Genomic DNA, 24492 nt, shown 5'->3' with positions numbered 1-24492 from the left:
GATCACTGTGAATTGAAATTATAATTTTTTTTGTTTGTTTGTTTTTGTTCATGTTTCTCGGGGCAGTTATTATCCCCACTTGCCTATTAGACTAGAAAATGACCAATAAAGGAAAAAGAGGATTGCACTCACAATGCCAAATCCGTAGTAACGGGAGAAAAACATAGCTCCCGCTGCTGTGAATAAAATCCAGTGACACAGGAGCTGCGGGCAGAGCCGAGCCCTGCTGTAAGTGTCAACAGAGACAGCAGTGGGACTCGTAAGTACGTCTGCATGGGTTCAACAGGAAAAGCAGCTCTCCGTGGGGGCACTCAATGAATAGGGGCAGCCAGGAGAGCCGCCGGGCACCCCAGAAAAGGAGCATCGGGGCTGCTCTGTGTAAAACCCTTTCACAGAGCAGGCAAGTATAACATATTTGTTATTTTAATAAAATTATAATAATTAACCTTTACAATCACTTTAAAGCGGAGGTTCCGCCAATTTTTTTTTAAAAGCCAGCAGCTACAAATACGACAGCTGCTGACTTTTAAAAAATGGACACTTCCCTGTCCAGCGTGCCTGCGATGTCAGCAGCCGAGGCTGAGCAATCGCTCGGTTCTCGTCTGCTTCCGCTGCCATTCTCCTTGAGGAAATCAGGCAGTGAAGCCTTGCGACTTCACTGCCCGATTCCCTACTGTGAATGCACAAGGATCACAACGCGCCGTCACTGGTCCCCGCTGTCTCCTGGGAACAGTGTTTCCCAGAAGACAGCGGGGGGGGTGATGTGACAGGCTGGATTCCCCACGGGGATCAGAATCCGGAAGTGGTGCAAATACCTATCTCAGACAGGTATCTGCACCCCCTCCCCCCTGAAAGGTGCCAAATGTGACACCGGAGGGGGGGGGGTCCAAAAAGTGGAGGTTCACTTTTTGTGTGAACCTCCGCTTTAAGCAAAGGCAACAATGGGCACATCCTACAACCACAACAGGAAGTAAGAGGAAATCTCTCGTGAGGGAATCCCTATCTGTCACAATGGTCCCCAGAACTTGCGTCCCCAATGGAAAATTTCCCTTCAATTCCTGTTCAGGTGACAACCCAAAATGTGGTATTTTCTTTCACTTTCACTTTCAATGATAACAGTTAGCATAACAAATAGAAAGGGTGAATCTACCCTAGCAGAGGCATAAACATCCACAAAATAGGTTTTCTAATCTTTCTCCACTTTATCCAAAACTAGAAAGACTAGTTTTTGCATTTAGTTCTTCTTTAAGATAACATAGACTTTCTGCAACAATATATTTTACTACTGTCTTGTTACTGATAGTCCAAGTGAGAAATCAATCATATATACATCTAACATGCAGATTTAAGTTTATATGGTATGTATCATTTGTGACTGTTCTAAAAGGCTATTCTGAGAAAGAGTTCAAAGTAGCCTTTTAGGACATGTGTAGAATAAATGCTGTTTTGAAATTCTATTGCATGCATTATTTTATTACACTGTAGTGATTGGAGAATTATCTACTAAAGGACAATCACATGTAATAGCTGACATTGCAAACAGTATACATCACCATGGACGGTCCCCATTTTTTCTAAAACGGGCATCGATATGTGCTAGAATACAAAGCAAATGAATACAATGACTTTTTTTGGCTCCCATTGAGGACAAATGTACTAAGATGCACAAAGTAAATGAAGTTGATCATCCCTCTATACTAGAAAGCTCAGTGCAGATCATTTTTTTTCTACAGATGTTCAATTCAGTTTTGTGGCATGTAATGTTCTTTAGTATTAATGGCATCTCTATCTAGCTTGTAATGGCAGCCATGAATGGAAATGAAGAAATGCATGTCAACAAACATTGCATCGCATTCAGGGTTTAAGCATGCACAGTAAAAAATAATTCCCTGCAATAAAAAAAAAATGCTTTGCTCTAACATTACAATTATAGCCTGCACAGTTTGGTAAATAGCGGAACACTTATTCTTTGCACAGATTACATTTTGATGAGTTCATGTAACACCATTTAGCTAATGAGAAGAAAACTCATAGACTGTCAGCTTAGCGTGTTATAATTATATTTGTAGATGTTAATTTGTTTATTATGATTTCATATTCACCTGTTTTTTGCTGACATTTGATGACCTGTGATGAGATCTAAGAAGGACATGGTAGATTAAAGCTGACCTCCAGGCATATCACTAAACGCACAGAAGAAATAAACATATGCAAAATGTTTTACCTGCCAAAGGAATTGTATTTCTCTATATCCAGTGCTTCAATTTACACAGTTCTTGAACACAGCATGGCTCCACCTAGCAAGGCAAAAGACTTGGTTTTTCTCTTCTTCACCTCGGGGGTTGCTAATAGGTCTTGTCCCTGCCGCCTACACTGTGACTGGATAGTAAAGGGAAAAGCATGCAATTAATAAGCGTATCTCTCTGTTATGCCTCGTACACACAAGTGTTTTTTTTTCCAATCGAAAAACTGCTATGAGAGCTTTCGTCGTGAATCCCGGCCGTGTGTATGCTCCATCGCAGTTTTTCCGACGGGAAAACTGCCAGACAAAAAAAGAGATCAGGAATTCTTCTTTCCCGTCAGGCCAAAAATCCGAGCGGGAAAACCGTCCGTCTGTATGGTTTTCCCGACGGGCAGAAAACTGCTCATGCTCAGAATCAAGTATGAGATGGGAGCGCTCTTTCTGGTAAAACTAGTGTTCATAATGGAGATAGCACATTCGTCACGCTGTAAATTATTGCATCATTTAATGCAGCGCATCAAAAGCGCGAATTGTCTCTCACCAAACTTTTACTAACACAAGGATCAGCAAAAGCAGCCCATAGGGTGGCACCGTTGGGAATGGAACTTTCCCTTTATAGTGCCGTCATATGTGTTGTACGTCACCACGCTTTGGACTGACAGACTTTTGTCTGAAGCCTCGTACACATGACCGAGGAACTCGACAGGCGAAACACATTGTTTTCCTCGTTGAGTTCCTTGTTAGGCTGTCGAGGAACTCGACAAGGCAAGTTTCTTCATTCCCGGCGAGGAAATAGAGTACTTGCTCTCTTTTTGGCTCGTTGAGTTTCTCAACAGTTTCCTCGACGAAAATGTACACACGACCAGTTTCCTCGGCAAAAAAATATCTCCCAGCAAGTGTGTACGAGGCCTGAGTGTGTGTATGCAAGGCAGGCTGAGAGGAATTCTGTCGAGAAAATCGTCGGTTTATTATCCGTCGGAAAAAACGCTCATGTGTACGAGGCATAAGTCTGTCCTCCTATTGATTATAAGGGCTGCAATAGGTCAAATTCAGGTATTGCTCGTATAAAATCTAACATGTATTAATGAATACAGAGCACCATTAACCACTTGCCATCTGAACCATAGTAATATGACAGCCACAGGAACCCTATGTCCCTCCAGGCCGCCGTCATATGACGTCCACAGCTTTCTGACATTGTAGAGAGAGCGCGCGTACCCACCGCATCACTTCTGACTCACTCGATACATGTGCCCGGCGGCCACAATGTCCACCGGGCACTCGCGATTGCTCATCACAGAGCAGGGACGTGGATCTGTGTGTGCAAACACACAGATCTACTTCCTGTCAGGGGAGAGGAGACCGATCCGTGTGTTCCTAGTATATAGGAACACCGATCAGTCTCTTTCCATAGTCAGTCCCCTCCCCCCACAGTTAGAATCACTCCCTAGGTAACACATTTAACCCCTTGATTGCCCCCGAGTGTTAACCCCTTCCCTGCCAATGACATTACACAGTAATCAGTGCATTTTTATAGCACTGAGCGCTGTATAAATGGCAATGGTCCCAAAAATTTGTCAAAAGTGTCCGATGTGTCCGCCGCAATGTGGTACTCCCGATAAAAATAGATAACCGCCGTTACTAGTGAAAAAAATAATAATAATAAAAATGCCATAAATCAAAAACCTATTTTGTAGACGCTATAACTTTTGTGCAATCCAATAAATAAACGCTTATTGTGTTTTTTTTTACCAAAAATATGTAGAAGAATACACATCGGCCTAAACTAAGGCAAAAACTATTATTATTATTTTTTATGGATATTTATAATAGCAAATGGTCATGTGTACGCGGCATTAGACTGGGAGGGAATATTGGCATTGATGAACACAGAGCAGAAATGGGAATTCTTCAAAAAGACTGTATGCAAACTCACTGCAAAGTATATTCACATGGGCAATAATTTTAGGAGGCTTAAAATAAAGCTCACAGCAAAAGGTATAAAACCTATAAATAATAGGAAAAAGGCTTTTTAAAATATAACAATGAAGGAACACTATTATAATTTAAATGTTACAAAGAATATAACAGAATATGTAAAGACAATCAAGGCCGCAAAAAATCAAAACTAATGACAGATTGCAAAAGATAGTAGGACAAACCCTCAAAAACTCTTCAAATATATTAATAGTAAAAAGGTTAGGTCTGAGCATTTAGGCCCTTTACAAAATAATCTAGAGTGGGTGACTGGGGACAAAGAGAAGGCAAATCTATTAAATACCTTCTTCAGCTCTGTGTATACTCAGGAGCATGGGGAAGTTCATGTCCGTAATGGGGATGGCATTGACGCAGCCCCAAATGATCCACAATGGCTCAAAAGTGATATGGTCCAGAAATGTTTAGACAGAATACCCACGGATCCTAAAAGAATTGAGCTCTGTCATTTCAGAGCCATTGTTTCTAATTTTTGGGGACTTGTTAATGACTGTAATGGTACCACTGGGTTGGCGTAGGCCCAATGTGGTGACAATATTTAAAAATGGATCAAAGTCTTTACTATAGACCTGTTAGTTTAACGTCTATAGTTGGGAAGATACTGGAGAGTTTAATAAAAGATCACATAGATAAGTTCTTGCTGTAAAACAATATTTTAAGCAACAGACATCATGGATTTTTGAAAGACAGAAGATGTCAAACAAACCTGATTTATTTTTCTGAAGAGGTAAATAAAACCTTGGACAGAGATGTGGCTGGGGACGTGGTATACTTAGATTTTGCAAAAGCGTTTGGCACAGTTCCGCACACACGGCTAAAGTGTAAGGTAAAGTTTAAAGGCTTGAAAAGATCCATTTGTAAATGGGTAGAAAACTGGCAAAAAAAAACGAATTCAGAGAGTAGTGGTTAACCTCCCTGGCGGTCTTCCCGAGACTGACACGGGGTTAGATTTTCTTGCTACTATCGGTAACCCCGTGTCAGTCACGGGCTTGCCTCGCTAGATCCACAGGCACTTTTTACTTACCTTGTCCCTGGATCCAGCGATGCCACCGCGCTGTGTGAGCGAGCGGGACCTCGCTCGATTCACACAGTGCCTCCGTGTGACGCCGATCTCCGTTCCCTGCGACGTTACGACGCACGGGGACGGAGAACGGCGCCAAATTCAAAAACGTAAACAAACACTATACATACAGTATACTGTAATCTTATAGATTACAGTACTGTATGTAAAAAAAACACACCCCCCCTTGTCCCTAGTGGTCTGCCCAGTGTCCTGCATGTCATTTTATATAATAAAAACCTTTTTTTCTCCCTGCAAACTGTAGATTGTCCATAGCAACCAAAAGTGTCCCTTTATGTCAAAAATAGTTTTAGATCAGCTAAAAAACAGCGATAATAAATTATAATCACTTGCAGAATTGTACGATAGCGATTTGTGGGGAAATTCGTCATAAAAAAATAAAAGTAATGACAGCGACAATTCTGCAACTGAGCAAATTTCAGTGATTTTGATTTGATTACATTATTGAATAATTTTTATTATAATTATATTATTATTTGTTATAATTATTTATAATTATTTATTATATTATAATTTATAATTTTGTTTTAAAAAAAATGTAATACACGGGATGCCTATTAGAATCTTGTTTGGTCAGATTTAAGTGAGTTATTTCTAAAAATTACAGACCTACAATATAAAACGCCAAATTTCCTTGCAAATAATGGTACCGCTTTTAGCATGTTTTTTCTGAAAGAATCATACCGCCAGGGAGGTTAATGATTCTTACTCTGAATGGGCTAAGGTTCTCAGTGGTGTACCTCAAGGTTTAGTGTTGGGACCCTTACTTTTTAATATCTTCATACATAATATATAGTCCGGGATTAAAAGTACCATTTTCATTTTTGCAGATGACACCACCAAGATATGGAGTGGAATAATGTCCTTACAGGATGTTTCCAACGTACAAGACAACCTCAATGCACTGTTTAAGTGGGCAACTGTGTGGCAAATGGGGTTTAATGTTGATAAATGTAAAGTTACACTTTAAAGAAACAGCTGAATACCGCAATCTCCTGAACTGGCTCACACCTGCCCGACCTGAGGTAACCCACGAAACATGATCTGCCTACACATTAAACGCTCATATGAACTGATCCCTACCCCCCCACTCTTCACCCCCTCCTGATAGTGCCCAATGCTGCTTAGGTGACCTTGACTTATATGTGACTTTCCACATGTCACCTGGTTGTCCTACAGTGCCAGGGGATCGTCCCCAGGCATACATCCCGTGTATAATTTTTTTAAACCAACACTGAACAGACAATGAATTTCGGTATTTATAGCCCCCACAGTTAGTACCCGATAGGGGTGTTTGGGTGTCAGGGGGGTATACCTGCTTTTATCCTACGAATCGCTCTATTCACATCACTCCGCCCCTCACACGCGTGACCTCCAGCGGAGACATCTCCTCATATTGTACGAAAGAAATGTTGCTACGTTCTTATTTGATTTTTATCTCTGTCCTTTCGTTTATTGTTCAAAAAAACACTTTAATTTGTATTGCAAATGTGTTAGAACCACTTAAACCTAGTCATCGTGTAATAGGTTAACAATGCACTGTTTTTACTCTGTAAACCTGAAAAGTTCAATAAAAACTTTGAAACAAAAAATTACACACAGGTGGACTCTATTTACGAATTAGGTGACTTCTGAAGGCAATTGGTTCCACTAGATTTTAGTTAGGGGTATCAGAGGGGGATAAATACAAATGCACGCCACACTTTTCACATATTTTTTTGTAAAACATTTTAAAACTATTTTATTTATCATTTTCCTTCCAGCACACAATTATGTTTTACTTTTTGTTGGTCCATTACATACAATCCCAATAAAATACATTTACATTTTTGGTTGTAACAGGAAAAAATTTGGAAAATTGTAAGGGATGTGAATACTTTCTCAAGCCAATTTATTTGGGATTGTATGATTTTTTTTTTATTATTCTTTTTATTGGTTTAACTAGATGGACTTGTGTGTTTTATCAACCTGCTATGTAACTATGTAATTGATGCCCGCCCGCATTAGTGCCCCCATAGAAAGTAGCTCATGGGGCACTTGTTGAAGAGGAGGAGCCAGAAGAGTTGGCGGGAGGGCCCCAGAAAAAAAAGATCAGGGCTGCTCTGTGAAAAACCATTGCACAAAGCAGGTAAGTATTACGTGTTTATTATTATTATTATTATTTTTAAAGAATCTTTAATATTACTTTAACTGCTTGCCGACCGTCTCACTCCAATATACGTCGGCAGAATGGCACGGCTGTTCGAAGCCCCGTATGGGTACATCTTCCCCCCTTAAGAGCCGCCATCTGCCCGCTGACCGGCAGTGGACCCGATGCGCGTGATCGGTGGGTGCTTTTGCCGCCGGCCGTGTTCGATCACGTGCACGAGAGACAGCACAGGAATTTGTGTGTGTAAACACACAAATCCCTGTTCTGTCAGGGGACAGGAGACATATTGTTTGTTCCTACTAATTAGAAACAATGATATGTCTCCTCCCCCAGTCAGTCCTATCCCCATACAGTTGGAACACATCTAGGGAACACGCATTTAACACCTTGATCACCACCTAGTATTAACCCCTTCCCTACCAGTGACATTTACACAGTAATCACTGCATATTTATAGCACTGATCACTGTATAAATGTCAATGGTCCCAAAAATGTGTCAAAGTACAGCTAAAAATCACCGCCGTTACTAGTAATAAATAATAAAAATGCCATAAATCTTTCCCATAGTTTGTAGACAGCAAGGGGCAGATCCACAAAGCGAGTACGCCGGCGTATCTACTGATACGCCGGCGTACTTTCAAATTTCCCGCGTCGTATGTTTGTTTTGAATCCTCAAAACAAGATACGACGGCATCTGGATCTAAGATGCAATTTTTCGGCGTCCGCTGGGTGGCGTTCACGTCGTTTTCTGCGTCAAGTATGCAAATTTGCTATTTCCGACGATCCACGAACGTATGAGCGGCCTTCGCATTTTTTACCTTCGTCTCTAGTCGGCTTTTTTTTCGGCGTATAGTTACCGCTGCTGTTTTGTGGTGTATAGTTAAACCTGCTATGTTAAGTATGGCCGTCGTTCCCGCGTTTAATTTGAATTTTTTTTTTTTTAGTTTGCGTAAGTCATTCGTGAATCGGGATGGACGTAATTTACGTCCACGTCAAAACAATGACGTCCTTGCGACGTCATTTCGCGCAATGCACGGCGGGAAATTTAGGGACGGCGCATGCGCAGTTCGTTCGGCGCGGGGACGCGCTTCATTTAAATGAAACACGCCCCCCCTACTAGCCGATTTGAATTAGGCGCCGTTACGCCGCGAGAGATAGACTACGCCGCCGTAACTTACGGCGCAAAATCTTTATGGATTCTAACCAAACTGCAGTAAGGTACGGCAGCGTAGCATATCTCAGATACGGTGCGCCGGGGCAGATCTTTGTGGATCTGCCCCTATAACTTTTGCGCAAACAATCAATATTCGCTTATTGCGTTTTTTTTTACAAAAAAATTGTAGAAGAATATATATTGGCCTAAACTGATGAAGAAATTCCTTTTTTAAAAAACATTTTGGGGATATTTATTATAGCAAAAAGTAAAAATCTATATATTTTTTCAAAATTGTCGCTCTTTTTTCGTTTACAGTGCAAAAAATAAAAACCGCAGAGGTGAGCAAATACAACCAAAAGAAATCTCTTTTTGTGGTAAAAAAGGATGCAAATTTAGTTTGGGTACAGCATTGCATGACTGCACAATTGTCAATTAAAGCGACGCAGTGCCAAATTGTAAAAAGTGCTCTGGTCAGGAAAGGGGTAAAATCTTTCGGGGCAGAAGTGGTTAAGGTGTATTTCCGCTTTTGTAGCCATGTAGTTCTCATTCATAGAGAATTAAAAATGGCAGCTTCCGCTTTAGATGTTTTTTTTCTTAACCACTTCAGCCCCTGAAGAATTGGCTGCTCAATGACCAGAGCATTTTTGCGATTCAGATTTGCGTCGCTTTAACTAACAATTGTACGGTCGTGTGACGATGTACCCAAACAAAATTGACGTCCTTTTTTCCCACAAATAGAGCTTTCTTTTGGTGATATTTGATCACCTCTGCGTTTTTTATTTTTTATGCTATAAACAAAAAAATAGCGACAATTTAAAAAAAACACAATATTTTGTACTTTTTGCTTTAATAAATAGCCCCGATTTTATTTTTACATAGCACATTTTTCCCTCAGTTTAGGCCGATATGTATTCTTCTACATATTTTTGGTAATAAAAATTGCAAAAAGCGTATATTGATTGGTTTGTACAAACGTTATAGTGTCTACAACAGTGTTTCTCAACTCCAGTCCTCAAGGCGCACCAACAGGTCATGTTTTCAGGATTTTGCTCTGATGAAATGGCTGTGGTAATTACTAAGGCAGTGAAACCACCTGTGCAAAATAATAGGAAGCCTGAAAACATGATCTGTTGGGGCGCCTTGAGGACTGAAGTTGAGAAACACTGGTCTACAAAATAGGGGATAGATTTATGGCATTTTTATTATTATTATTTATTTTTACTAGTAATGGTGGCCGATCTGCAATTTTTATCAGGACTACAACATTATGGTGGACCTTTTAGACACTTTTGACATATTTAAACAGTGATTGGTGCTATAAAAATGCACTGATTACTGTGTAAATGTCACTGGCAGGGGGCGCTCAAGGGGTTAACTGTGTTCCCTAATGTGTGTTCTAACTGTGGGGGGAGGGGGCTCACTATAGGAGATGACAGATCATGGTTCCCAGCTTGTAGGAACTCACGATCTGCATCGCCTCTCCTCTCAGAACAGGGATGTGTCTGTTTATGTCTAGTGTTTACACACACATGTCCCTGTTCTGCCTCTCATGCCCGCCATCGCTTGTGACCACCAGTCACGAGCATCAGCACCCACACTGTGCCCCGCTATCCCGCTTAAAGGGAACAACGTATACAGCTACGCCGGTCTGTGGGAAAGAGCCAAACTGCCGCAATATAATGACGGCAGCCGGTCGGCAAGCGGTTAAGCTTCTAGCAAGGCACAATTCCTACTGTATATAGTTTCTTTATTTATGAGGGGGCCAGGCTGCTGTGTTTGCCATAATTAACCCTGCCTGTACTGTGCAAGCAGATATTTATTATCAATTGTACGTAGATTTAAACACTGTGGGTCGATTTACTAAAAATGGAAAGTGCAAAATCGGGTGCAGCTCTGCATTAGCTTCCAGGTTTTTTGTCAAAGCTTAACTGAACAAGCTGAAGTTAGAAGCTGATTGGCAACAATGCACAGCTACATTAGATTTTGCACTCTCAGTTTAAGTAAAACAACCCCTATCTGTTCTAAGAGAGGGTTTAATGTGTAAAGGATGGGCTTCTTGTATTACATTTTAATAAGGACAAACTTAGGAGAGACTCACGTCAACATTGTTCAAATAAACTTTTAGCCATGACACCTTCTCCTAAAAGGTAAAAAATATTTAGGCCCCTTTTACATTTATACACTTTTGCTGTGTCTTTCCAGGACAACAAAAGCGTATGAAAACTATTCCCAATTAAATCCTATGTAACTGTTCACAATGCAGGTATGCATGCTGCATCATTGGTGCAGTTTTAAGCGCATCCAAGATGTGTACCACACTAAGCACTGAAGTAGATCAGCAGTCAGCTATCAGCTTATATCCCTACTTCTAATAGGACTCTATGCAACCTTCCTGAAGACCTATAGCCAGCCTGTGACATTAAAGGCTAACATCCCCTACTACCATCACCAATGACTAAGCACTAACATTTACGCAAAACTCGTCTACCTTTTTGTCCCCTGCTCCATCTGTCAATCACTTGTCATATGATCAGGGCCAATCCGAGATATGGTGCACAGGCCCCAGAGGGGAGGGGGTGCCAAAGTGTCCAGAGCACCGTTGGTCCTGAGCGTCAGCGTGTTACCATCACGGCACTGTGCTTTCCCACAGCAGCCGCTATATCGTCCTTGACGAATCACAAGCGCATGTCAGTGAGGGTGCCGTGATTAAGTCCCTTGCCCCCACCTCCTCTGCCCACTGACCCGCCTGTCCCGCACTCTGGCAGGCCGCAGCAGTATCCACATCCCCCACCTGGCGCCCGCTGTAGCCGACTAGCCGTACAACAAGGAGGAAAGAGGTGGTAAGTTAGGTCCGCCCCACCTCCTCCCCATGTTCCCCCTGTGCCCGGCCCCGCCCACAACCCCTTGTGCAGACAATCTGTGCAAGGAAAGGGGTGTGGGCGGGAGATTTCAAAGCAGCCAGACCAGTGACATTATCCTGATGTTGCTGCCTGTGCTTCCAAAGACAATGCAGCCTGGGTGAGGGATCTCTCCCCTAAATGTGTCATAGTCTTCCTGCCTTCCACGCACCATAGTCTTCCAGTTTTCCACACGCCATAGTCTTCCAGCCTTTCACGCGCCAGTCTTCCATGCGCCACAGCCTTCCAGCCTTCCAGGAGCCATAGCCTTCCAGCCTTCCATGCGCCATAGTCTTCCAGCCTCCCACGCATCATAGTCTTCCAGCCTTCCATGCGCCATAGTCTTCCAGCCTTCCATGCGCCATAGTCTTTCAGCCTTCCATGCGCCATAGCCTTCCATGCACCATAGCCTTCCAGCCTTCCACGAGCCACAGCCTTCCAGCCTTCCATGAGCCATAGCCTTCCAGCCTTCCATGCGCCATAGCCTTCAAGCCTTCCATGGGCCATAGCCTTCCAGCCTTCCACGTGCCATAGCCTTCCAGCCTTCCATGCGCCATAGCCTTCCAGCCTTCCATGCGCCATAGCCTTCCATGCGCCATAGCCTTCCAGCCTTCCATGCGTCATAGCCTTCCAGCCTTCCATGCTCCATAGACTTCTCCTTTAATGGATTGATAAATGTTATTTGAAAGTACTTCAAAATTTAGTTTACTTTTAACATTAACATTTGATTTGGAATAAATGGACTTTACCAAATGAAAACCACGTACACTGTAAGATAATTGTTCATGTGTGAAAAACTTTCCATCCTGTTCCTTTGAAATATTAATCATTGTGGTTGAAAATGAAAATGGATTTGACTCCACTAATGATTAAAAAATTGAACAAGAGTTCTTAAAATGAAAAATTCTTCATTAAATTCGACTGATGTACAACCAGCTTTAGAAAGCTTGCAGTAACCAAGGTAAATTTACTAAAATTACTAAAAATCACTTTACCCACACATTTGCAAGGGAAATTCCAACATACTTGAAGAGAAGAGTCTCATATATCTTACTAGCAGATACGATAACTATAGCAAAACAGTAAAAACAGATCACAGTTTCTACAATTTTTTTTTAAACATAGCTTATATTGGATAATGGTTAAAGACAAACTGACCGTGTACTCACAATTCCCAAAGGAAATTAAAAAAAAGTGGATACAATCTTCCTTAGTGGACTCCTGAAGCCTGGGATATAAGACCCTACTTAAAGCGGTGGTTCCCCTAAAAATAAAATGTTAGCATTGCCTTTTCCAAATAAATTACGATTAGAATCGGCCGGTTTTATTAAAAAAAAAAGGTCCGTACATACCGTTTGTTAGATTCGTTCCCACCGCCACTTCCGGGTACGATGCTGGCGGTGGGCATTCCTAATTGATGGACAGGCATCCGACCGACGCATACATCGCGTCACGAGATGCCGAAAGAAGCCGAACGTCGGTGCCCATGCGCCGTATAGAGCCGCACCGACGTTGGGCTTCTTTCGGCATCTCGTGACGCGATGTATGCGTCGGTCGGATGCCTGTCAATCAAATAGGAATGCCCACCGCCAGCATCGTACCCGGAAGTGGTGGTGGGAACGAATCTAATAAACAGTATGTACGGAGCTTTTTTTTTTTAATAAAACCGGCCGATTCTAATCGTAATTTATTTGGGAAAGGCAATGTTAACATTTTATTTTTAGGGGAACCACCGCTTTAATATTCCTCTTTTCTCTTTCCCTATCTTAGGCCCAGATTCACAGAGAGCAGGGCGCACATTACGCCGCCGTAAAGCACACACTGTACGCTACGCCAACGCAGCGCAGAGAGGCAAGCATTGCATTCAGCAAGCCAGTGCTCCCAACGCTGCGCCTGTGTCGCGTGGGTTTCGAAGGCCTCGTCGACGTAGGTGGAAGTGGGTGTGAACCCATGCAAATGAGGCAAGTGCCAGACAGGTACATATCACAAACTGGGCATGCGCCGTGACGTGGATGCACCCCTATGCGCCTGCTCACAACCACACCAGCAAAACTGCCTAAGCTACACCGGATCACTGCGTACGCCGTGAACATAGCGTACGCCCAGCCAGACACACGTCCAACGCACAATACGCCGGCTTGTGTTCCCTGGTGCAGACCTGAGCGTGTCTGTTGCTGGGTTGCACCTCCTTTGAGGGGAATAAGTTTACAACGGACGTACAACTTACGCGCATCTCGCGTAGCATGTGCCGGGCACATGCACGTTCGTGAATCGCCGTATTTCCCTCATTTGCATGTTTGAATGGCTAATCAATGGGAGCGGCATCATGCTCCCAGCCTAAATATGCGCCCACTCTACGCCGGCGTAAGCAAGACACATCGGTGGGGTGTAGCCTGTTTTTAGGCGCATATTTTGTTTATTTAGTTTGTGGGTCTGGCGCACAGATACGACGGCGCACATTTGCACTTATGGCGGCGTAACTTGTTATACGAAGGCGTAAGTGCTTTGTGAATCTGGGCCATTGTGCTTATTTTTTTCTTCCTTCTTGTCGCTCTTCACTCTCTCCTCTCCTTTTTCTCTTCTTCTTCCTGGACTGAACTACTCAGGTTCTTTTTTTTTTTTAAATTCGTTTTTATTTGAAAAATTTTCATCAAACATATACTTGGTACCAAGGGAACAGAGATACATACATAATACGGCATCAAGGGAACGGCGCCACCAGTGCGACCACACCCAGATTGTCCACTATACTCCTGTACAATACAACAACAAATGTCCATTATATGCATCCAATGATACCACTATGAGCACTTAAAATACATTGTTAGAACCTTCAATGTATCAGTCCTCTATTGAGATGAGATAGGAGCGATAAGAATGAAGGTACCGGAAATAGGAAATAAGACAAGAGAAGAAGAAAGGAAAGATGGGAAACATAGGAGGAGAAAAAAAAAGAGAAGGGAAGGGAAGGGAGGGAAGGCTGAGGTGAGGAGGAGTAGATTAGTAATAAGAAGAAGAAAGTCTGATTCCGCTTTTACGGGAGTTAAACAAAATACATAAGAGAGAATTTCAGTCTTTGGCCATATACCATGTAGTCCATATCTTCCACAGGGCATCAAATTTACATCCCACCCCTCTCCTCCTGGCCAAAAGAGACTCAAAAACATAATGTGTCTGTGTCATAAGGAGAACCTCTGACGCATTTGGGGCCCTGTCAGCCTTCCATTGCTGTGCGAGCAATGATCTAGCTGCCAAGAGGATATGAGTCACCACCGCTCTGCAATCCACAGGGAAGATTTCTATACCCACATGTAGGATCCCCAAGCTAGGACTAGGCCGGGTTAGAATACCAGTGATCCTGGATATATATTGGAAAATCGAGTGCCAAAAACTAGTTAAGTGCCTGCAGGACCATAACATATGGAACAGATTACCTATCCCACCACAATTCCTCCAGCATAGTGGGGAACTTTGGTTCCCAAATTTAGAAATTCTATAGGGGGTGAGGTACCACCGAAGTGCTATTTTCTGGGATAACTCCCAGTGGTTGATGCATCTGGAGGAGGAATAGATTGAGCTGAACGCTTTAGTCCATTGAGCTTCCGTGATTGTTATTCCTAAGTCGGACTCCCACTTCCTGAAGGGTTGGGACTTAACAAAGCGCAGCTTGTTTTGGAAAAGGTTGTAGAAAAATGAAATACCTTTACGGGGTGTTCGGGAGGTATGATAAAACTTCCACACCTCTCTAGCCATGAATATACGATAGGGTCCAATTGAGTTCAGGAAGTGGGAGATGCGAACATAGGCATAGTTATCTGGGGGGCCTAAACTGAACTTTTCCTCTAGGGACTTGAAGGAGAGAAGAGCATCGCCCAGGAACAAGTCCTGAACCACACTTATCCCCCCCGCCCTCCAGCTGGATAGGGGGAGATCCGGAATTACCAGAGAGAGTGTCTCCAACGGGATGGGGACTTCTATTAACTCAGAAGTGGGAAACTGAACCTCCCTCAGAGCCCTCCAGGCCACCAAGGAGGCCTGAAGAGCAATCGGGAGGTCTCGCAGACTAAATGGTCTCCAAACATCCGCAAGGAGGAGGAGATCGAGGCTGGCGGACGGACCCAGGGCCCGTTCGATGGACCCCCAGACCGAGTCTTCCTGGGGGGTCATCCAAGTCGTAAGTTGCGTCAAAATGGACGCTCTGTAATAGTCCCTAATGTCCACCAGACCCATACCTCCGGCTCTCCTATGCTTAGTCAGTAGGGGCTTAGAGCATCTGGGACGTCTGGATCGCCAAATAAATCTGGAGAGGAGTGTGTTCAAGGCTTTAAGATATGGGGCTGGTAGAGGGACGGGGAGAGTCCTAAACACGTAGAGTATCTGCGGAAGAAGTAGCATTTTGAATGCCGACAGTCTTCCAGACCAGGACAGTTCTACATTAGCAAGTCTGCAAACTTCTTTAGTTAATTTGTCAATTAGGGGTGGGTAGTTGGCACCGGCCAAATCAGCCGGGTCAGGGGTCAGCTTTAGGCCTAGATAGGAGATATGGGATTTTGCCCAGGAGTAGGGGAAAGTTAATTGAAGTCTTGATTGTAAAGGGGAGGGGATCCCCAGTCCAAGGATAACTGACTTGGTGAAATTGACTTTATAGAATGAGATCTCACTAAACACTTGTAGGGTATCATGAGCATGGCGTAGGGACACTAGGGGGGAAGTTAAAAAAAGGATGATGTCATCCGCAAACAGGTTGATAACGTGTGACCTATGGCGTATCTGAAATCCTTCGATACCTGGGTGGGACCTGATCCTTTCCGCCAATGGCTCCATCAGAAGATTGAAGATCGAGGGGGACAAAGGGCAACCCTGGCGGGTGCCATTTGATATTGAAAAGGTGTCTGATAGTAGATTGGAGGTATACACCTGGGCACACGGGGAGGAGTAAAGATCGAGCACGGCCGAGAGTATCGGCCCCGAGAACCCAAATTGTCCCAGGGTGTTTTTCATATATCCCCAATGTATCCTGTCGAACGCCTTCTCCGCATCCAAAGAGAGTAGCAGAGAAGGCGTCCGACAGGATCTAGCATGTTGCATAACCCCTAGCACCCTCCTTGTAGCATCCGACGCCTGTCTTTCTGGAGTGAAGCCAGATTGGTCAGACTTAACAAGAAAGGGAAGGACAGATAAAATTCTACGGGCCAATATCTTTGCATATAATTTTACATCGGAATTTAATAAGGAGATTGGCCTGAAGTTGGCAGGGGTGGTGGGATCTTTACCAGGTTTTGGGATAGTAACCACATACGCCTTGAGCATCTCAGGAGGGAAGGAGGCAGAGGACACCGCTTGGGCATATAAGGCCTGTAAAGCTGGAACCAGATCGTCTTGGAACGTTCTATAATAGTCGTTCGGAAGACCGTCGGGTCCCGGGGATTTGCCTAGAGGGAGTGAGTTAATAGTCTTTCGAATTTCAAGCTCTGAGATAGGGGCATTTAGAGATTCTAGTTGTGACTGAGAAAGGTATGGGAGGTTAACACTGGCTAGAAATGCCTGGATCTTGTCATCGGAGGGTTGTGGAGTGTCAGGGTCCTCTCTAAGATTATACAGGGATGAATAGTAGTCGGCGAAGGAGTTCGCTATGTCTTTAGGGTTAATAATTTTGTGCTTGTTAGTCGGATGGATCAGAAAGGGGATCTTAGCTTTAGTTCGGGCTGCTTGGAGCCTTTGGGCTAAAAATTTTCCTGCACGATTACCCGACGAGTAATGGTTCAATTTCAACCGTTGTAAATGTTTATCATACTGCTCAATAAGAAGGGACCTGAGCTCTGCCCGACACTGTGAAAGGGTCTTTCCTAGTGCCGTATTCGTATTAGATTTATTTTGGGCTTCAAGCTTTTTGATGTCATCCAAAAGCTGATTCATTTTCAGTGTCCTCTGTCTTTTCTCCCTCGCACAGATCTGAAGGATCACCCCTCTAACCACCGCCTTATGGGCACACCACAAAGTATTTGTGTCCGAAACAGACCCCACATTATTTGCAAAGAATTCCGACAGACATTTAGCAATCGTGGCAGCATGAGTAGGCATCTGAAAAACCCTTGAATTAGCCCTCCAAATATATGCAGTACTGGGAGTGTGCCCCTCCGCCACCGTTATAGAGACTGGGGCGTGGTCAGACCATGTTATGTTGTGGATGGCGGAGGAGGACACTGCCTGCAGAAGCATCTTATCGACTAGTATGAGGTCAATTCTAGAATAGGAATTGTGCCTGGCTGAGTGGAAAGAATAGTCCCGTTCTGTCGGATGGTGGCACCTCCAGACATCAAAGACGTCCTCCGAGTGCAACAGTTGCTGGAGTTGGGGAGGGAATCTCCCTGAGGTGGAGGAGGAGTCCAGGGCATAGTCAACTGTCAGGTTGTGATCACCGCATATCACCAGGGATCCTCTTTTCACCGAGGCAATTTTAGCATAGGTCCTTTTCAAAAATCGGAGCTGATGGGAGTTAGGCGCGTAAACATTTGCAATAGTGAAGGGTTTGTTGTTTATTTCACCTACCACAACCAGATATCTCCCCTCAGGATCTGTAAGAACTTGCTGTAAGCTAAAGGTCACCGTGTCCCTTATGGCTACCAAAACACCCTTGTTCTTAGCTGGGGTTGAGGCCAGGAAAATGTGCGGGAAACGTTTGTGTGAGAAACGGGGCGGGTTGACAGTGGAGAAATGGGTCTCCTGCAGACAGAGGACATCAGCCTGGAGGGCCAGAGCCTCTCTCCAGACCGAGGCCCGTTTGGCGGGGTGGTTAAGCCCATTCACATTAAAGGAGACAATCTTGATCACCATTTAGGGCTAGAAAACGAAATTGGAAATAGTACCTTGGTTTCATCTGTGGAGAGCAGTTCTTCTTGCGGTGTAGCCAGCTTCCAATGGAGAGTAGAGACAGCCTTCCCAGGACTGCGGGGAGCGTAGGGAGTGGACACAGATCTTTCCGGTGTAGAACAGGGTCCATCGACCAGAAAGAAGGAAAATAAACCAAAAAAAGACAAAGTCAAAGCAAAAATAAGCAACATGGAGTTCGCTAAAAAAGCTTGAAAAAGCAAGAACCAGAGGGCAGAACATCTACCCATAATCAAGGGGGATCAAAAGGAACGAATCCAACTGAATACTCCGGATGGAGTGGGAACCTTAAAGTGAGTAATGAGCCACTTCATTCTGCAGAGGGAAGGGATCACGCAGTACGCTTCTTGCCGCTTTTCCTTCTGGACACTGTTTGCCATTGGTAGTGCTGATCGATTTTGGCAGGTGGCATGGGACCTGTAGGTGCCTGAGCTGGGAGGATATCTAGGGACCGGAGCAATGCAAGACCCTCCTCCAGACTTGCGATGGTTGTGTCTTTCCCATCAAGGGTGACAGTAAGCTTCACTGGAAAACCCCATCTGTAGGGAACGTTGTGATTACGCAGGGCTTTGGTAATCGTCACCAATGACCGTCGCTTCTGCATAGTGAATTGCGATAAGTCTGCGAACAGCTGGAGCCCGGCAAACTGTTCCGGAAATTGTTGAACTTTCCTGAATGAGATCATTAACTGCTCTTTAACTTGGTAAAAGTGTATTCTCATCAGGACGTCTCGGGGTACATTTTTAGGCAGAAAACCTGGTTTGGGCAGCCTGTGAATTCTGTCAATCTGTAGCTCCGACTCTGAGACATCAGGGAGGATCTGCTGGAGCAGGTCTTTGGCAAATTTCTGTAGTTGGGCGGGGAGCACTGTTTCAGGAACCCCCCTTAGCTTAACATTGTTGCGCCTTGACCTGTCCTCGAGGTCAGCGACCTTTGCCCTCAGCCAGGCTATTTCAGTGTCATGTTCAGAGTGGGCATCAATCAGTGAGTTATGGGATGAGGCAAACTCTCCCATTTTTTCTTCCACATGGGTGATTCTTTCCCCCAGCTCACCTACATCTGCTTTAAAGTTTCTCATGCACTGGAGCATGTCAGCATGCATGGAGCTCCTGAGGGAGACAAGCATGTCTTTTAAAGTTGTGTCAGACACTGCCTTTCCTGAGGTGGGGAAGGCAGTGAAGGGGTCAATCAGCTCCCTCGTGTCCTCCAGGGCCTCAGCCCCCCCGCTCACCTGATTGCAGTTCGCCTCCAGGCGAGGTTTGGATTTGGCAGGGCTCCTATCCACCGGAGTCGATCCTCCTGGGGACTGATGTGTGGTGCCTGGATGCATCTCCAGGCTCGAGGCTGACGATCGGGAGCTGTAGGGAGAGGTAGGAGATGCGTTCCCCAGGCCGGCGCCGGCGCCATCTTGTTTCAGGCCGCGGCCTTTTGGAGGATAGAACTCCTCTAATTTCCGGGGCTGGGACCCCTCTTTTCTTTTGCGGGTCATGCCTCCTGTGTCTCCGGACCCCCCGGCGAGAATGGGGCAAGTGATGGGCGGAAAAACCGCCGCTGTAGCTAAATTACAGGTTCCCTTGGACGGAGCTGCGTGTTCACACGTCCATACAGCCGCGCGGTAGCCACGCCCCTAAGCAACTACTCAGGTTCTTGAAGGGTTTGTCTAACTTAGTTTTGTTTGGAGTTGCTGTTATGCCATCTATAGACTCCACAGGCAAGTTAGGATTAATGGGAAGAATTGTTGAGCAGAATGTCTACATACTGTAGCTATGTATTCTGAGATTAGAATGGGAGCTTTAGTTTACATCAGGGTCAGGTGCATATTTGTGCCATACTGTGCTGACTTGCTATGATCTTTAAATGTCTACCTGTCATCTTCACTAAAGTGTTCATATTTGCACCTATTGTTAAACATTTTTTTACTGGGAAAAATAAATCAAGCCAATAATAAGATTGAAATCTAAATATATTCCATAATAGCCACAAGGAAGACAAATCCACTTTGTGTGCACCAAATGTCTTTGTGAGCCTAGATATTTCCTTGTAAACATGGCAGTGGCATCAACACTGTGCAGCACATTTCCATTTAGGGCAGTCTAGGGAATAGTGGAAAAGCCCCGTAAGCCCTATCTGTGTACAAACAACTTAAAGTGAGTTGAAATCTCCTCTTAAAAAGTTGTCACTGGAAAAGTGTCCCTATTGAAAGAGTTCCACACTATTCTTGTTCTCGTGGCAATTCAAATTCAATTTTTTCCCTCATTTTCATTCCCAGTGATAGTGGTCCCCAAGAGAAATAGTATATATGTTTAATGGATCAGAGAGCAATAAAAATCTGACAGGGGTACTAAGCCATCACCATTCTATCAAAAACAAAACAAAGTTTTGACTTTAGATATTAAGACATAGTGACTGCTAAACTGAAATACTAGAATTGCTGTGGTGGCATTGCTTTTGGTATTTTTTTCATTGCAAATGTGGGCAGCCATGGCATTCATCTTCTGGGCTGGGTGATCTTGCTGAGCTGTTTTTTATTTTATGTATTTATTTTTTATGGTTGTCTTTTTTCAACCTGACTAACTATGTAACTAAGAGGGCACTTTGAGGCTTTGTACAGGAATGTGTATAGAAGATGTTTCTGAGAATTGGTCGTAAGTTACATTTAAATGCATCAGTAAAAAACGTTGCTTTTAAGTCAATCTGCCTGGTTTGAACTTGCTAAAGAGGTGCATCCATGGCATATCAAAGAACTTGGGCTCAAAACAGAGAATGCGAGGAGTGGAGGAAGGAGCTATATTCATGTCTAATAGGCAAGAAGCTATCCAAGGGAAGCTGCAGAACTGTTATTAATGGCAACTGGAACAGCACCAGGTGCATAAGCAGACAGACAGGGGGCAGATGGCCTGGTAGTGAATGAGATTATGAGGCTGGTTGCTTCCCTAGCAACACTGGATCTGATATCGCAGCACGGGGTGCCCTGGGGTCCTGGCATGTATGTCATGGCAGAACCTAGGAGTAAAGCCTCTGGGTTAAAAAAAAAGCTTGTGTTTGAAGTAAAAACAGTGTCCTGCTTTCCAGGAAAATTTTGGGGGAAAGTCACTGGGAGTAAGGTGACTTGAATCTGTGCTGGTGGGGTTGGGTATAGGCTCTGTGGCATCAACCAGAAATGCTGCATCAAATAAGGGAGAATCAATGTGGAGGTTCAGAGCAAAGGAGAGATGCAGTGATGTAATCTAAAGAGTTAAACAAACACGTGGAGGAGCCACGGAGTGCTGCCATAATGATGATTTTGCATGATAGCAGCCTCAGCATGCCACTGGGGGTACTAGAGAGAGCTTACTTTAGGGTTTTCCCAGCTGGGCAAATTAAGCCCCGCCCACATACTAATGTCATAAATGAGTCTACTGCTGTTTGCAAGGACCAAAAGAATCACTTACCACTTGCAAGAGTAAATTAGATCAATAAGAAAAATCTGCTATTGGATTTGCCAAGAGTTCTGCTGTATCACATTCAATTCCACAGTTAAATAGGGCAACGTGTGGGGCTGTACACAGCTCATGTGTATTTCATTAATTATCTAATTTCACAGGCATCAATACATAACAATAATGTACGAGAGGTACAAGAAATTGTAGTGATGCCCACGGCTTTAACAATTTGACAAGAGATATGAAATGGAATAAAATGTGAATTTTAGATGCATGGAAACAGTTTTAGTGGGAAAATACTTATGAAATAAAACTGACAGCAGCAACATGGACTATTACAATTAGTTTGTATGTAATTCATGCTGTAGATAGAAGAATTTTGGCTTTGAGCACGAACCCTGTTAAGGGAAAATATAACTTATAATGCAGAGCTGCTGTTTCAGAAACAGACATGAACAAATAGCATATTTATTTCATCAAATATCAGACACAATGTTGTTTGTCATGATGTTGTCCTAATTCACTTACCTGAAGCAGTATGTGAAAAACAGTAATTGTCTAGGAGTATTCTGATGCATATTACTAAAGCCTAGTAAACACTAGCAGATTTTTTCATTCAACCTAGCAGGGCTGAACGAAAAAAAAAACTGACAGCTCAGGAGGAGCTGCTGTACTAACTATCTAAAGTAAGTACAGCAATTTCCCCTATTGTTATATTGTGTTCTGACAGCCCCTCCACCAGAACTCTTCGGTCAGCACCCTTAGCTATTGGCTGAGAGCGCTGATCAGGAGCCGATCGGCAGACCTTTCTCAGTCATGCCCCTTTTGACAGAAGCTGGCTAAACTAACTGACTCCAGTACACATTGGCCAAATGTCAGCCGGTTTCTATTGAACTGACCGATGCTGCCCGACGTTCGGTTCTAGGCTTAAGACAATCAAACCAGAAACCCAATGAGGCAAGACAAATTATGACCCCTTGGAAATTGTGATTGTGCACAGAATGATGACATCATTTCAGACTATAGAATGACATTATCACAACTGTAAAATACAGTAAGTATATCTAAGGTGTGGTTATTGACTGACTGGCCTCTAGTTGGTTATGCAAAGCATTCTTGGCTAATACATTTTAATGAAACGTGCTGATAGAAATGTGCCAGCTTCTAAAATAATATGAATACATGTTCACACAAATATGAGTTTGAAGTAAGCAGCAGCATGGGTATATTGTAACTATATATGATCCATATATAATTGAAATGAGATGATATATTCTACCACCATGTATAGTTTGAACCAGATTGTGACCTTTACCAAAAACTGGAAGAAGTAACTCACCAGATCCTAAAGTGGTTGTAAAGACAAAACCTTCTGTGTGCAGCTTCCCTAACAGCCCTAAAACCTAAATACCTACCTGAGTTTGATACCAATCCAGTGATGTTAACGAGAACCAAGGCTCTTTCAGGTCTCCCACGTCTGATCGGCTCAGATACAACAGCAGGAGCCATTGGCTGTCAATCAGAGCCAGTGAGGAGGGAGTGGGGGGGCAGAGTCAAGTCCTGCTCTGTTTGTCTTATGGCTTGCTAATTGGGAACTTGGAGGGGGGTGAAGCCAGGAGCGTCGGTGGGGGAAGAAGAGAGAGAGAGGGAGAAGAGGAGGATTGAGGCTCCTCTGTGCAAAACAATTGCACAGAGCAGGTATGTATGACATTGACATGTTTGTTATTTTAAAACAAACAAACAAACAAAACAACAAAACTTTGGCCCCTCTCACACGGGGCGGATCAGTAATGATCCGCCCCGTGAACCTCTGCTTGCTCAGCGGGGATCGCTCCGTTGATCCCCGCTGAGCCGGCGGATGACAGGGCGGTCCCCGCACACTGTGCGGGGACCGTCCTGTCTTTTCTCCGCTCTCCCCTATGGGGGGATTGGATGAACACGGACCGTCTGTCCGCGTTCACCCGATCCGATCTGCCAGACGGATGGAAACTTAGGTTTTTCCTCCGTCACACTTTGGCGGACCGGAGCGGGTCGGATGTCAGCGGACATGTCACCGCTGACATCCGCGGCTCCATAGAGCAGCACGGAGCGCCCATTCAGGTCCGCCTAAAAAACTGGCAGGCAGACCCTGTGAAAGAGCTCTTTACTATTATTTTAAACTTCCATTTTAGAATAGGTCAACATCGATTTGTTGGATTATATTTCCCCAGTTTCAGGAACCATACTCTGTGGTCTTTGAGGTCATTAAATGAAGATTTATGCAAAGAGAAAAACCCTAATGGTGTGTATATCACTTAAACAGATTCATAATAACTTAAATATTAAACACATAAAGAGCGTTACCAACTTGTGTGAGTTGCAATGTTGGATGTCACTACAACTCCCAGGGGTTCCATTGCCTGGATGACAAAATATCCAACACATTTCGCCGTCCAGGCAACTTCATCAGGGATATGAGGAAGTCGCCTTAACAATGAAAGGCATTGGGCATCTTTCATTATGTCTTTGATTATGTCATCACTCTGCTACTTGTCATTCTGATCAGCTGAGAAATTACCAGAGAAGCTTTATATGCTGCTTGCCCTCAGGATTATCTATGCAAGTACTTGAAGGCACTATATACGTGTGAGTGCCTTTATCTGTTTTGTGAATTCTACTACA

Source organism: Rana temporaria, chromosome 1 (assembly GCF_905171775.1).
Source record: "Rana temporaria chromosome 1, aRanTem1.1, whole genome shotgun sequence".
NCBI lineage: Eukaryota > Metazoa > Chordata > Amphibia > Anura > Ranidae > Rana > Rana temporaria.
Note: the sequence above shows the minus strand (reverse complement) of the source record.